Here is a 12581-nt window from a genome sequence, read left to right as displayed (position 1 = left end):
TCTGAGTTTTCCATATATTCTCCACATTTATCTGAGTTTGTAAAAAAAAAATACATGTGAATGTCAATGTTCAAAATTTCAACCATTCACTGTAACATTACATTATATATATAATATTGTATTTTAAATACATATATAATTTAAACAGAATAAACTAGGGGAGCCATATATCTATTTGTTGCACTGTGCAGGGCTACCACTTGCAAGACACTCTTTCTTAAAGGTATCCCAGTGTTCCCAGTAAATTGAAAAAAGATATTCTTAGGGTGCACAACACATGGAATTACAGCTATAGAACGAGTATACATAGCCAAATCTATTATAGTAGCTCATTGGTAGAGCACGTGTTTTGCATGCAAGAGTTCCCTGTTCAGTCCTCAGCATCTCCAGGTAGAGCTGAGCAAACGTTTGTCTGAAACCCTGGAGAGCCGTTGCTGCCAGTAAGTACAGACAATATTCAGATAGATGGGCCAGTGGTCTGACTCAGGATAAGGCAGCTTCCCATGTCCCTCTCTTATGACAGCTGCAGACTTTAAATTTAGTTGATTACTTAATGGGGCTGGAAGCCAAGTTAATATTTGTTTATTTTTGGAGCCCTGTTGGTTTCTTACAAATTACAGATATCCCTTAATAAATGGGAAGATGAGCAACTATTACCATTAAGACCCCACGAAGGTATCCAATGACCAGTCGGCAGTGGACCATTGCATCTTATCAAACAATAGCCAAAAGTGGAGGAGACAATCTGGGAAATGATATAAGCCTATCACATAGAGCCTGCCATATTGAAAGTGCTAACTCTGTTGATATTTTGGACTGCAATATAAATTGGATTTTAAAAATTCTTCTCAGCAGGTGGAATCCTTTTGGCAGTACGGTTGTATAGAACACGAATTCACATTGGTCATTCCAACCCCTCCCCCCTCAGTCAATTATATTATTCTGTGTATATTTGAATTTAATTTCTTGTTAAGTAAACCAAGTGTTAAGTAAACACTAAAGCCAACTGGGAGAACGCAAAAGCAGGAGGAGTTCTTTTTTTCAAAAACAAGTTTGGGTAGAAAACTGGCAAATGTAAATGGGGATGGTATGCATTTACAACGTGCTCTGTGATCCTGATTGGGAAAATTCAGCAGAATGCTAAAGTAATTCCATTAAAAAGGCAATCTTTTGGACATACATAGCAAGCTACTGCCCGGCAGCAGTCCTCAGGATATCCTTCTGGAACCAGGAGAGATCATCCTCCCACAGCGAGATGAAAGGTTGGGATTTTTATGGGAACCGATCCCCAAATCATGGAAAAGATGGAGCTGACCTACACAGCTCTGGGTGTGCACTAGAATGTCAGGTCCAGCATTTAGGAATTACTGCATAGAATATTCTCCAGTCCTCTCCACTAGTAATTTAGTAATGACAAGCTTTGTTGCCCAGGTTAATGGAAGCCATCATGCAATTTATCAGCATCTGGTGGATGAGAAATCTGTAGATTCTTAAGTGGGAGTTAAGTGCATTCTGTTTTCTAAGGCCCTGCTGTTGATATTAATCCAAAGGGATCACAGTAATTCAGGTCCAAGCATATTGTCCAGATTACAGCACGTCAAAAGCAGTAAAGAGGATGGATAAAATGTTGAAGGTGCTTGTAGGTGAAGGAATTGTTTAAACAAAATACACCTATGTTGGCATACTTCCCACAGTAGCTTCTTCCATCATTCAGGTCAGCTCTAAATGACACAGGCCACAAACCAATGTGTCTTTCCCTTTTTGGATGCTATTCCGTAATATGTTAGGAATATTAGTTTTTCCTTGAAACTGAATGCATCACACTAGCTTTTATCTTATTTCCCTTAGCTCCAATTGGACCATACAACAAAATTCTTATCCAATTCTTCACTCACAGTTACATCGAATCCTTAGACCATATTTTGGCTCTCACTCATACATAAGCTACATTTCAATTTTTTCCATGTGTTTTTATTTTGCAAACGTTAAGCCTCCAATTTGAGGGAAGCGAGCAAGAGTGGCATATTCATCCAAAAGGATAAGAAACGTCTTCTTAAGGAAATTAGAACTAGAGACCAATTTATGCAGGGGGGGGGTCATCTTCATGAGCTTAATTATTCCACCCCCTTTGCATCTTCATCCATTGATACAGTGCTTGAAAAAGCAGATTAAGGAGAAGAGTCAATTGGTGAGTTACTCTATTGTGAGGATTTATGTTTCAAGCTAGAATCTGGAACACAATTCATATGGCACCAACCCCTGCACGGCAAAAGATGTGTCCTGCCATAAAAGTGTCAGGTGATTCTAAAACGAACTGCCAGTTACCTCAGTTTCGTGCCAATGGATCAATTCCATAACTGCAGCAGGTTTTTATATAAATATAAAATTATTATTTTTCATCTAGTAAACCTTCCAGGCTTTGCAGAAACATCTGCCTTTAATAATAAGTCCACAACAGCTGGTTGAGGATTTATCCGCTTACCTAATGATCTGCAACATAAGGTGGTAACCCTTATTAACAGTGCTGTCTATTTTATACATGGGCACTATAGAGCAATGGTGAGGGAATTGCTTTCACTCAAACCTCTTAAGCAAATATAATCATCTAAAGGAAAGGAAAGATTTAAATGCAATTTACTTCCAAGTAAGGACTAATTCACAGTATACGTTGCTTGTTTTAACTTTACTTCTGTAATGCTTGAAAAACAGGTATGTGTGTACAAACATGCAATGGCCAGGAACTGAGTTAAAACCAATTACTACTTCCCAGTTTATGTCCCCTGAATCTCCCAATGTGTTTATAGATATCCATAAATTTGTTGAACATCATGGTATCCAGCAGGAGACACATAGTGGATATGTTGAACATCCAACTCCCATGTAATGTGTGAATCAGTGCATTTAGGATTGTATTCCAAGTATAAAAGCCACAGAAAAAAGACGTCCCAATAAACAAAAATTACAAGGGCTTTCTCTGATATTTTTTACATCTGTTCTTTTCTGTCGGATAAATGACAGCATTTTTGCCTTTGTTTAGAAGCTGCCCAGATAAGGAAAGAATCTGGACACATTTTCAATCTACATCCAAGACTAACTGTTTCGGATCTAACCCTGAAACCAGCAGTAGGCCAAAAAACATATAATCTATGTAAAACTTTCCCAAGGCCTATTTCAATGACACAGACCTTGAACTTCTGCAGGAAAGCTGCAGTGCTACGGCTCATAAGCCCGGCGAAGAGTAACAGGACACACTGTACCAAGTACAACATGCAATGTCATAAGGAGAAGGCGAGCTTCCTCTGCTAAGTCAAGTCATAGCTATTTCACTGTTGTTTTGTGAACACCATGAACCCTTTTATGATCCTTCCCAAAGCTCTAATCAAGAATAAGATTACAAAAGAAAAGGGACTCTGCTAAAATATGACCTGAAATGCACATGAAGCACCTCTGGGTTCCATCCAACATCGCACAAACAAACCTCTGCTCATGCAGTCAGGCTTCCTCTTTCTGTCCCCCCTCCTCGCAACCCCTTCAGATGAGCTCTGAAGGGCTCCCTAATCTTCTGGAGCAGATTTGGGAGGTGCGTGGAGGGGAGGGGGAAATCTGTTCTACCAGCAATATCTATTCTGCTGGCAGATGGACACAGTTGGATACAACCCTCTGTCTGGTTTGGAATGCTAACTTTATAATCTCAAGGTAACACCAAAGAATTACAGCTTTAATGCAGATGTCAATCTCCCCTGGATATGAGGCTAATCTTTCAAAGGCAATGATCCAGATGGCATACGAGCAGCCCCTAGTTCAGCCTTCCCCAGCCTGGTGTCCTCCAGATGTTTCAGACTAAAACTCCTATCAGCCCCAGTCCACATGAACAAGTTAAGAATGATGGAAGTTGTAGTACAAAACAGAGGGAGAATGATGGTTTATGGTTCCTGAATATAATTCATGAATTTGAATATTTCCCCATATGGGACCTAAGGTTTTAAAATAAATCATCATCATCATCATCATCTTCACTCAGTAGTTGCACTCACTCATTGTACAGTATAGTCTTCTGAAACCACGTGCATTATTCCAAACACATTCTTTGCTCAGCCTAAGAGGTAAACTTTAATATGCTAGAGCTAGAGGAGGAATTTAGAGGGTTTTGCCTGGTATAAGCAGCTATCACAAAAAAGCATGGAATTAAATTAAGCATACTGTACATATTTCTGTCAGCAATAATTTTTCTCAGTGGTCCTTAACTATCACTTAGAGTTTCCAATCAAATTCGATGTTCCAGTATAACAGAATTTGCACAAAATGACAGGCTATACGGATAGAATGTTTGCTAGCAAGAGAAATATGCTAACAAGCCGCAAACAGCTGGTTCATAGGTTCCAACACAGCTCCCCCCCCCCCCGTGGAGAGCAACGTCTGGACTAGAATCGGAGATGGCTTAGATTAACGTCATCATTCAACTCAAAAAAAGGAGTTAAATCCAGTTCATTCAAAGCCATCCATGCATTTCAAAGAGAGAGGATCAAATGCATGTTTCTACTGCAGCACAGGCCATCAGATTTTTGAAACTCTACACCTGGCATTGCTTAGGTTTCTTATTCCATACACAAGCAGTACTAATAAATCACTGTTTGGGGAGTTACCTCAATATTATATTTTGCAAAGACATAGATTTTCTCATTTGTAGCATTGCACTATTTAGTTCTCTCCCACCCCACCCAAATTATCCAAAGCAGAAGGCAGTGTGTGTGTGCCGCGCGCCCACATGTGTTATACACACAGACATCAGTAACATCTTTAACAAAATCTCTCAAAACCAGAATGATATTGGAATAATTTGGTAGCCTGATCTGATACATATTTACCTGGAGTCAAACCCTACTAATTTCAGTGGAACTTCCATTTAAGTGTGTTTAGGACTACATCCCATGATATTCTAATCTCTGTGATTTCCGTGTACATTGCAGACAGAAGCAAAATGTTTCTGCATTGATTTGTCACCCAGTGTAAATTAACCAATCCATAGGCTAGTCAGATTCATGGAACCTCCACATTCAAAGGTAACATGCTAAGAGATGAAAAGGGGTCTGAAATTCCAAACAAATGGGGAGAAGCACTTACCTCTCCCACCAGGCCTCTTCTAGGAAGCCACCATTTCCCCCTCAAAGCCCCCTTGAGCTATGAAATGGGCTTCTGGAAGAAAAGTAGCAGCCCCCACTGGTGACAGCCTCCTTATTATTATTATTATTATTATTATTATTATTATTATTATTATTATTATTTACATTTATATCCCACCTTTTTTCCTCCAAGGAACCCAAGGCAGTGTACATAATCCTCCTCCTTTCCATTTTTTCCCTGTGAGGTAGGTTGTGAGGTAACCCTGTGAGGTAGGTTGGGCTCAGAGTCTGTGACTGGCCCAAAGTCACCCAGTGGGTTTCCATGGCCATGTGGGGACTAGAACCTGGATCTCCCGACTCCCAGTCCAACACTTTAGCCACTACACCACACTGTCTTTCCCGCAAAAAGCCCCTGATAGAGTGGCCTTACACATCATCACAGAGTAAAACTCTGAGGAACTTTTGGGGACACAAGTGTGGTTGTCAGCTCCCCCATTTCCTGACCTGCAAATGGGGCAACAAAATAGGAGAGCATTTCAGCTCAGCCCAAGGAAGCGCTAGAATTAAAAATAGTAATAATTTTGATTCAAGAGCAGCATTCACTAACATTTTTTTAGAAACAGATGTATTAAAAGTTAACTGAGATTCTTAAACGTTTTCAACCACCAACTACAAGCATGAAGCAGGTTCTCCAGAGAAAGGCAATCTTGGTGCCACCAACATAAAAGCCCTGTCTTTCATACTTGCCTGATCTTGAGTAAGTCACTTCAAGATTCCAGAACATATAATAACATAACTGTACTGAATGAGGCTTAAGGACAATGCAATACCCAGAAAAGTCTTCTGCTGCCACTGACTCTTTCTCTTCCCATGGTGCCTCTGTACACCGAAGAGAGTGGCTCTTTTCAAGAGAAACTCCCAATTATGCCCAAATGTTCAAATAACACTGCTGGATGCAATAAGCCCTTCTATTCTTGAAACTATGTCAGAGGAGGGCAACCAGGATGATCAGGGGTCTGGAAACAAAGCCCTATGAAGAGAGACTGAAACAACTGGGCATGTTTAGCCTGGAGAAGAGGAGAAGAGGACATTATAGCACTCTTCAAATACTTAAAAGGTTGTCACACAGAGGAGGGCCAGGATCTCTTCTCGATCCTCCCAGAGTGCAGGACATGGAATAATGGGCTCAAGTTAAAGGAAGCCAGATTCCGTCTGGACATCAGGAAAAACTTCCTGACCGTTAGAGCAGTACAACAATGGAATCAGTTACCTAGGGAGGTTGTGGGCTCTCCCACACTAGAGGCATTCAAGAGGCAGCTGGACAAGCATCTGGCCGGGATGCTTTAGGGTGGATTCCTGCATTGAGCAGGGGGTTGGACTCGATGGCCTTGTAGGCCCCTTCCAACTCTGCTATTCTATGATTCTATGATAAATTACTTCTCCCTGTCTGTTGCATTTTACCTGGCTCATACTTTGTGTTTTGGTCCTGTCTCAATTAACTGAATGTGGAGTGCATTGATATGCTCTCACTACTTCAATTTTCACTCACACTCCATCTAAAGTAACAGAAACACCACATCACTAAACATGGCAATAAATGAGGGAACTGACAAAATGCAGAAGGATCTGGTCAACAGTAAAGAAAAATAGGCACATTTGGGGGGAAAAAACACTTTTCAAAGCAAACCTTCATTGTGGAAGCTGTGGCTTTTCCAATAAATACAAAAAAAAAATCTCCAAGGATGAATGGAGAAGCTCCAACTAATCCAACATTTATGGTATTTCCAACAGGGAAGCATTTATGACCTATCTATAAAAGACATGGTCTGTTAGCAGAAAAGCAGACGGCAGCTGCAGATCATATTGTTGACAATTATCTCATTGTTTTCCAAGTTTCTTTACAAGAGACCAGTAGGGCTCCTGCACAGAAGTCCATGCTACCCTTAGTCATCATGGCACATTAATTTGAATAAAGCCAAAACGACTCTTTCGATATTCTACTGTAAGTGACTGCACATGCTTTGAATTATTTCTATTCAGTCAAACTGTTAGAGCTATATCGCAACGATTTTGGTTTTGTGCATGTTTTCCCTTCAAATAATAGGGGAGATAATTAAAATATTCAGTGAAATAAAAATAATAATCAGATGTATGTATAGCATCATATTGGAATGGAGTTAAAAAGGGAGACAGTTGAAACAGACATTGTTCAGGTTCTCCTGTATAATTGAACAAGGAGAGATGCTTATCAAATGGTAAGAAAGTGCAGGAAAATACAGTGATGAAGATAACTTATAAGCCTGAGGGTGCTTCCAGAGGAGCCTTTTTATCCCCAACATCACCCTGCCTGATTCATGGGCTTTTTATCGGGGATCCAGATGATGACATCGTCCCCTTGTAATCCTGCTGTGTTTTCCACCACTTCTTCCATCTCCATCTGGAAGCATCGCAAGTCTCCAAACAAGTCTTAGTCCTAACTTCCTGTTCCTGTTCCCAACTAGTTCTGCTCTGTCATTCTCCATATTGGCCTCCATTTACTTCATTCCAGCTTCCATTGGTCACCTCGCCCCAACAGATAGATTTCTCAGACTTCCATCCTGTGTTTTCTTGCCTCCCGTTTTCTCTTCTTTCCTAGACCCGGCACCTGATCCTGCCATTCAAATCTGTGCCTTAGACGCGCCTTCCTCTGTGCTTGATTTTCTAGACAGCCTGCTTCTTCCATCCTTCCTTCTCTAGTTCTTTTGCCTTTTCCTATCTTCTCAGCTATAGCAGATTTCCATTGGAGTCATAAAAATGCAGTAAAATCCATTGGCTGTGAGGCTTGGCTGGAGTTTGCCTCGGGTGAAAATGTGTATAATGGTTTGGGCACCAAAATTAACATTTCAGCATCAAGATCAGATGTAAGTAAGAGTCAAATGTGATCCCTTGTTTATTTAATATTTTTCCAAGTGCTTTTTAGCAGAAATTGGATTAAAATATAATTGGATTATAAATATTTGTTTAATACGAGTATGTTATTATTGGTACAGGGTATTGGTAACTGGATGATATAATGGAGGTGACAGACTTGACCTTGGGGGATCTAGGGGTGGCAACAGCCGACAGAAAGCTCTGGCGTGGGCTGGTCCATGAAGTCACGAAGAGTCGGAAGCAACTGAACGAATAAACAACAAACATTGGTAACTGACCTTCTGATGTGTCTTGAGCTTATTTAAATTTTGATATGCTTAAAATGAATTGTAATTGAGTTAATGTAATGTAATGTAATAATTATGGCTATTGTGATGTATTATAGTTGTGGCTATTGTACTGTTTTGTGAATTGCTTTGGGCACAATGTATTGTGGAAAATGTGGTATACAGATAAATTAACTATGACTATAAATAAGTATATCAACATGATGAGAATGAGCAAATGGAGTTTCTAGTGTTGGTGCTTCCCAGTGAGGCTTTTATGGGACAATTGTTAGGCCTTTTTTTAAAAAAAATGTATACTTTTTAATGTTCACTGTTTTTAACTTTTGTAAACCGCCCAGAGAGCTTTAGCTATGGGGCGGTATATAAATGTAATAAATCAAATCAAAGCAGGGAATTTTACATAGGGCCTAGATGACACTGACTTCCATTTCTAACAACTTCCATTCAGAACCCTCCTGTGTTTTCCCATCACTTTTTCTTACCACCCCAAAAATAGGGGTATGTGTGTGAACTGCCCAGAAAGCTTTGGCTATTGGGCAGTAAATGAAATTTATAAATGAATACTAAGGAAGAAAAGGTGAAATGGTTGCACAATGTCTTTGGACCGGTAGTGCTAGGAGCCCTCTATCTGGAAACACCCTGTATACAAATTTTCAAACCACAAAAACATTATAATAAAATATAGTATAAAATTCTTAACATACCAAATTTAAAATGATTTAAACAGCTAAGAATAATTTCAGTAAGACACTAGACCTGACCTAGACAGCTGACATAAATGCTTCATCATATGCCATTAAATGCCTGGAGGTAAAGGGTAGTCTTAACCAGGCATTGAAAAGATGACAGTGTTGATGCCAGGTGGGCTTCAATGGGAAGGTCGTCCCATAATCAGGAGACACCACAAAAAAGGCCCTCTCCTTTCTTGTCACCTTCTGAGCCTCCCATGGAGGAGACACTTGAGAAAGACCTCAGATGACCATAGTGTCCAGGTATGTTCAGGTTGGGAGAAGCGTTCTGTCAGGTATTGCAGTTTCAAACCATGTAAGGCTTTATAGGTTAAAAAAAACAGCACCTTGAATTGAGCTTGGAAACATACTGGCAGGCAATGCAAGCGGGCCAGAATTGGTGCTATATGCTCAGACCTTCTGGTCCCAGTTATTATCTGGCTGCCAAATTTAGCACAAACTGCAATTTCTGAACAGTTTTCAAGGGCAGCCCCATGTAGAGTGCATTGCAGTAATCTAACTTGGAGTTACCAACACATAGATTACTGAAACTAATTTATCCCAATCCAGATAGGGGCATATGTGGGCCACCAGCTGAAGCAGATAGAAGGCACTCCATTCCACTGTGCCACTTGAGCCTCAAGTGACAGTGATGGCTAGAAGAGAACCCCCAAGCTACCAAGCACCACCTTCTGAAGCTGGCCATCCAAGTAGGCACGGAACTACTGCAATGCAGTACCCTCCACTCCCAACTCAGACAGTCATCCCAAAAGATCATCCTATGGTTGATGGTCTTGAAAGCCACTGAGAGGTCCAGGAGTATCAACAGGGTCTCACTCCCCGTTTCTCTCCCGACATAGGTCATCATAGAGGGCGACCAAGGCTGTGTCTGTGCCAACCGCCGGCCTGAACCCCCTGACTGAAATGGATCCAGACAAGCCTTGCCAATTCAAAACTTTTAATTTTCTTTGGAAGAACACAAAGTTTAAATTTCCTGCATTAGAGTAGAAATTGCTGCTGCTTCAAAGGCTCAATGGGCTTTCCCTCTCCCCTGCACAATTAAGTTTGTGCAGTTCTCCTGCTGCTGTTGCAAAGAAGGCATCACTCCATAGCGAACACATGAATGCAAGGTCTGAAAGTGTGGATTTGTATTGTTGTTGCTGTTGTTGTTTTCTTGCCTTTTTACTAGATGTACAATCGTTGCCCTGGACTGAATGGAGGCAAGGGATTACTTTTGATACAACGATGAATTGTATTTTCCCCTCTTATACAAGCAGATTGACATCTATCAAGAAATACATAACAGGAGTTTATGCAAGAAGCACAGTGACTTCACCTGGATTGCTATAAATTTTTCATTTCCTTATTTATGCATTACAGAGCCCATGATGTTATGTCATTTATTTATACAATCCTATATACAGGTGGAACCAGGGCCAGTGCCAGACTATTTTGCGCTCTAGGCAAGGCGAGCTACTGGCACACACACACACACCCCAAATTGGCAACTTTGATTTTTAAGAACAGATGTTTTGTAGAAAAAATAAAAAGCACAAAATTTGAAACATAAGAAGTGCCCTGATGCTGGATCAGACCAAGGGTCCATCTAGTCCAGCACTCTGTTCACACAGTGGCCAACCAGCCATTGGCCAGGGATGAACAAGCAGGACATGGTGAAACAGCACCCTCCCATCCATGTTCCCCAGCAACTGGTGCACACAGGCTTATTGCCTTGAATACTAGAGATAGCACACAACCATCAGGGCTAGTAGCCATTAATATATCTTTTACCTCCAGGAATTTATCCAACCCGCTTTTGAAGCCATCCAGATTGGTGGCCATCAGTACATCTTGTGGTAGTGAGTTCCATAATTTAACTATGCGCTGTGTGAAGAAGTACTTCCTTTTATTTGTCCTGGATCTCCCACCAATCAGTTTCATGGGATGACCCCGGGTTTGAGGGAGGGAGAAAAATGTCTTCCTGGGCAGATCCACACACAGGCTTCGGGACGCCCTGAAGGCGCTTTAGGGCGCCCCGAAATCGATGATGTACATCCTACCTTAACCGTTCCAAGAAGAGGCGGAGGAGGAGGAGGAGGAGGAGGCCACGCATCGCCCCTCGCGGGGACGGGATGAAGAGTTGCCGCGCCCAGCGGCTTCGCCGGGGAATCAGCTGCCGCCCACCTACCCGCTGGCCTCCTTTTGCCGGCGAAAGAGCCACCCAGGCCCACCCAGGTCGGAGAGCTCGGCAGAAGAAGCCGCCGCCGGCTTCCGCCCGGGTCATAGAGCTTGGCGGAAGCCGGCGGTGGCTTCTTCTGCCGAGCTCCCCAACCCGGGTGGGCCCGGGTGGCTCTTTCACCGGCAAAAGGAGGCCAGCGGGTAGGTGGGCAGCAGCTGATTCCCCGGCGAAGCCGCCGGGCGCGGCAACTCTTCATCCCGTCCCCGCGAGGGGCGATGTGGGGCCGCCTCCTCCTCCTCCGCCTCTTCTTGGAACGGTTAAGGTAGGGTCTACATCATCGATTTCGGGGCGCCCTAAAGCGCCTTCAGGGCGTCCCGAAGCCTGTGTGTGGATCTGGCCCCTGTCCACATTCTCCATACCATGGATAATTTTGTACACCTCTATCATGTCTCCCCTTAGCCTCCTTTTTTCCAAGCTAAACAATCCTAGTTGATGTAACCTTCCTTCGAAGGGGAGATGCTCCAGACCCTTAATCATTTTAGTTGCCCTTCTCTGCACTTTTGGCAGGAAAAATACCAGGGGAGCGGGCATTTTCTTAGTGGTGCCTGCCTCTCCTTGAACACCTTAGAAGGGAAAAAGGGGGGCTCTACATTTCCCTATCTCATCCCCCTCCTTAAAAACAGAAAGGGTCACGGTGACTTTAACCTCACTCCCAAGAAAAGAATTTAACTCCTCAAAGTCTTGCTCCCAGGGAGGCCGACACGGGCAGGGGGTGTCGGGCAGCGCCAGTCCCTTCGCTTTCGATCTCCAAGGGGGGGGGCATTTCCTCAGAAGCAAGCCCCCCAGACCTGGATGGCCCTTGCTCCCGAGGAGACCAGCCCGGGTGCAGACGGCAAGTGTCCCCCTCCCCCGCCATCCTGTATCTTGCGCGCATGGTGCCTTACACGTGTCTCTCCTCTTCCTCCTCCTTGTCAGATCGGGTCCAGTGAATTCCCCTCCCTCCTGAGGAGGCGGAGCCACGCAGCCAGCCAGCCAGCCAGCCAGCAGAGCGTCCACCCTGCGAGGCCCCCTCTCCAGCCGGGCGGTGCGTGCGAAGGGGGCCTGGATGGTGAGGCTCCCACTGGTCCCATGGAGGCGCGTACACACACACAGAGCACCCCTCTGAGATCTGCCGCTCTAGGCCGCTGCCTTAGTTGCCTATATGGACGCGCTGGACCTGGGTGGAACCTTTCTCCTGTATTCACTACTTCAACTATCGTGTGATGTAAAATAGGGATTTCCCTATGTTTCTGTAGAGTTTTCCACTTCCTTTCCCAGCCAGTTAGATAGCCATGGAAAGTCCCTGAGTTTTTCAAAC

The 12581-nt window shown here is 43.1% G+C and overlaps 1 protein-coding gene across 2 annotated transcripts in view; it reads right to left on the bottom strand.

The window, feature by feature from the left end:
* MYLK (myosin light chain kinase) overlaps positions 1–12581 on the bottom strand; it is a 226823-nt gene that overhangs the window by 132770 nt on the left and 81472 nt on the right. The gene's annotated exons all lie outside the window — the stretch shown is intronic.

The sequence above is a fragment of the Elgaria multicarinata genome, chromosome 2 (genome assembly GCF_023053635.1).
Source record: "Elgaria multicarinata webbii isolate HBS135686 ecotype San Diego chromosome 2, rElgMul1.1.pri, whole genome shotgun sequence".
NCBI lineage: Eukaryota > Metazoa > Chordata > Lepidosauria > Squamata > Anguidae > Elgaria > Elgaria multicarinata.
Note: the sequence above shows the minus strand (reverse complement) of the source record. Positions and strands in the feature narration are given on the sequence as shown.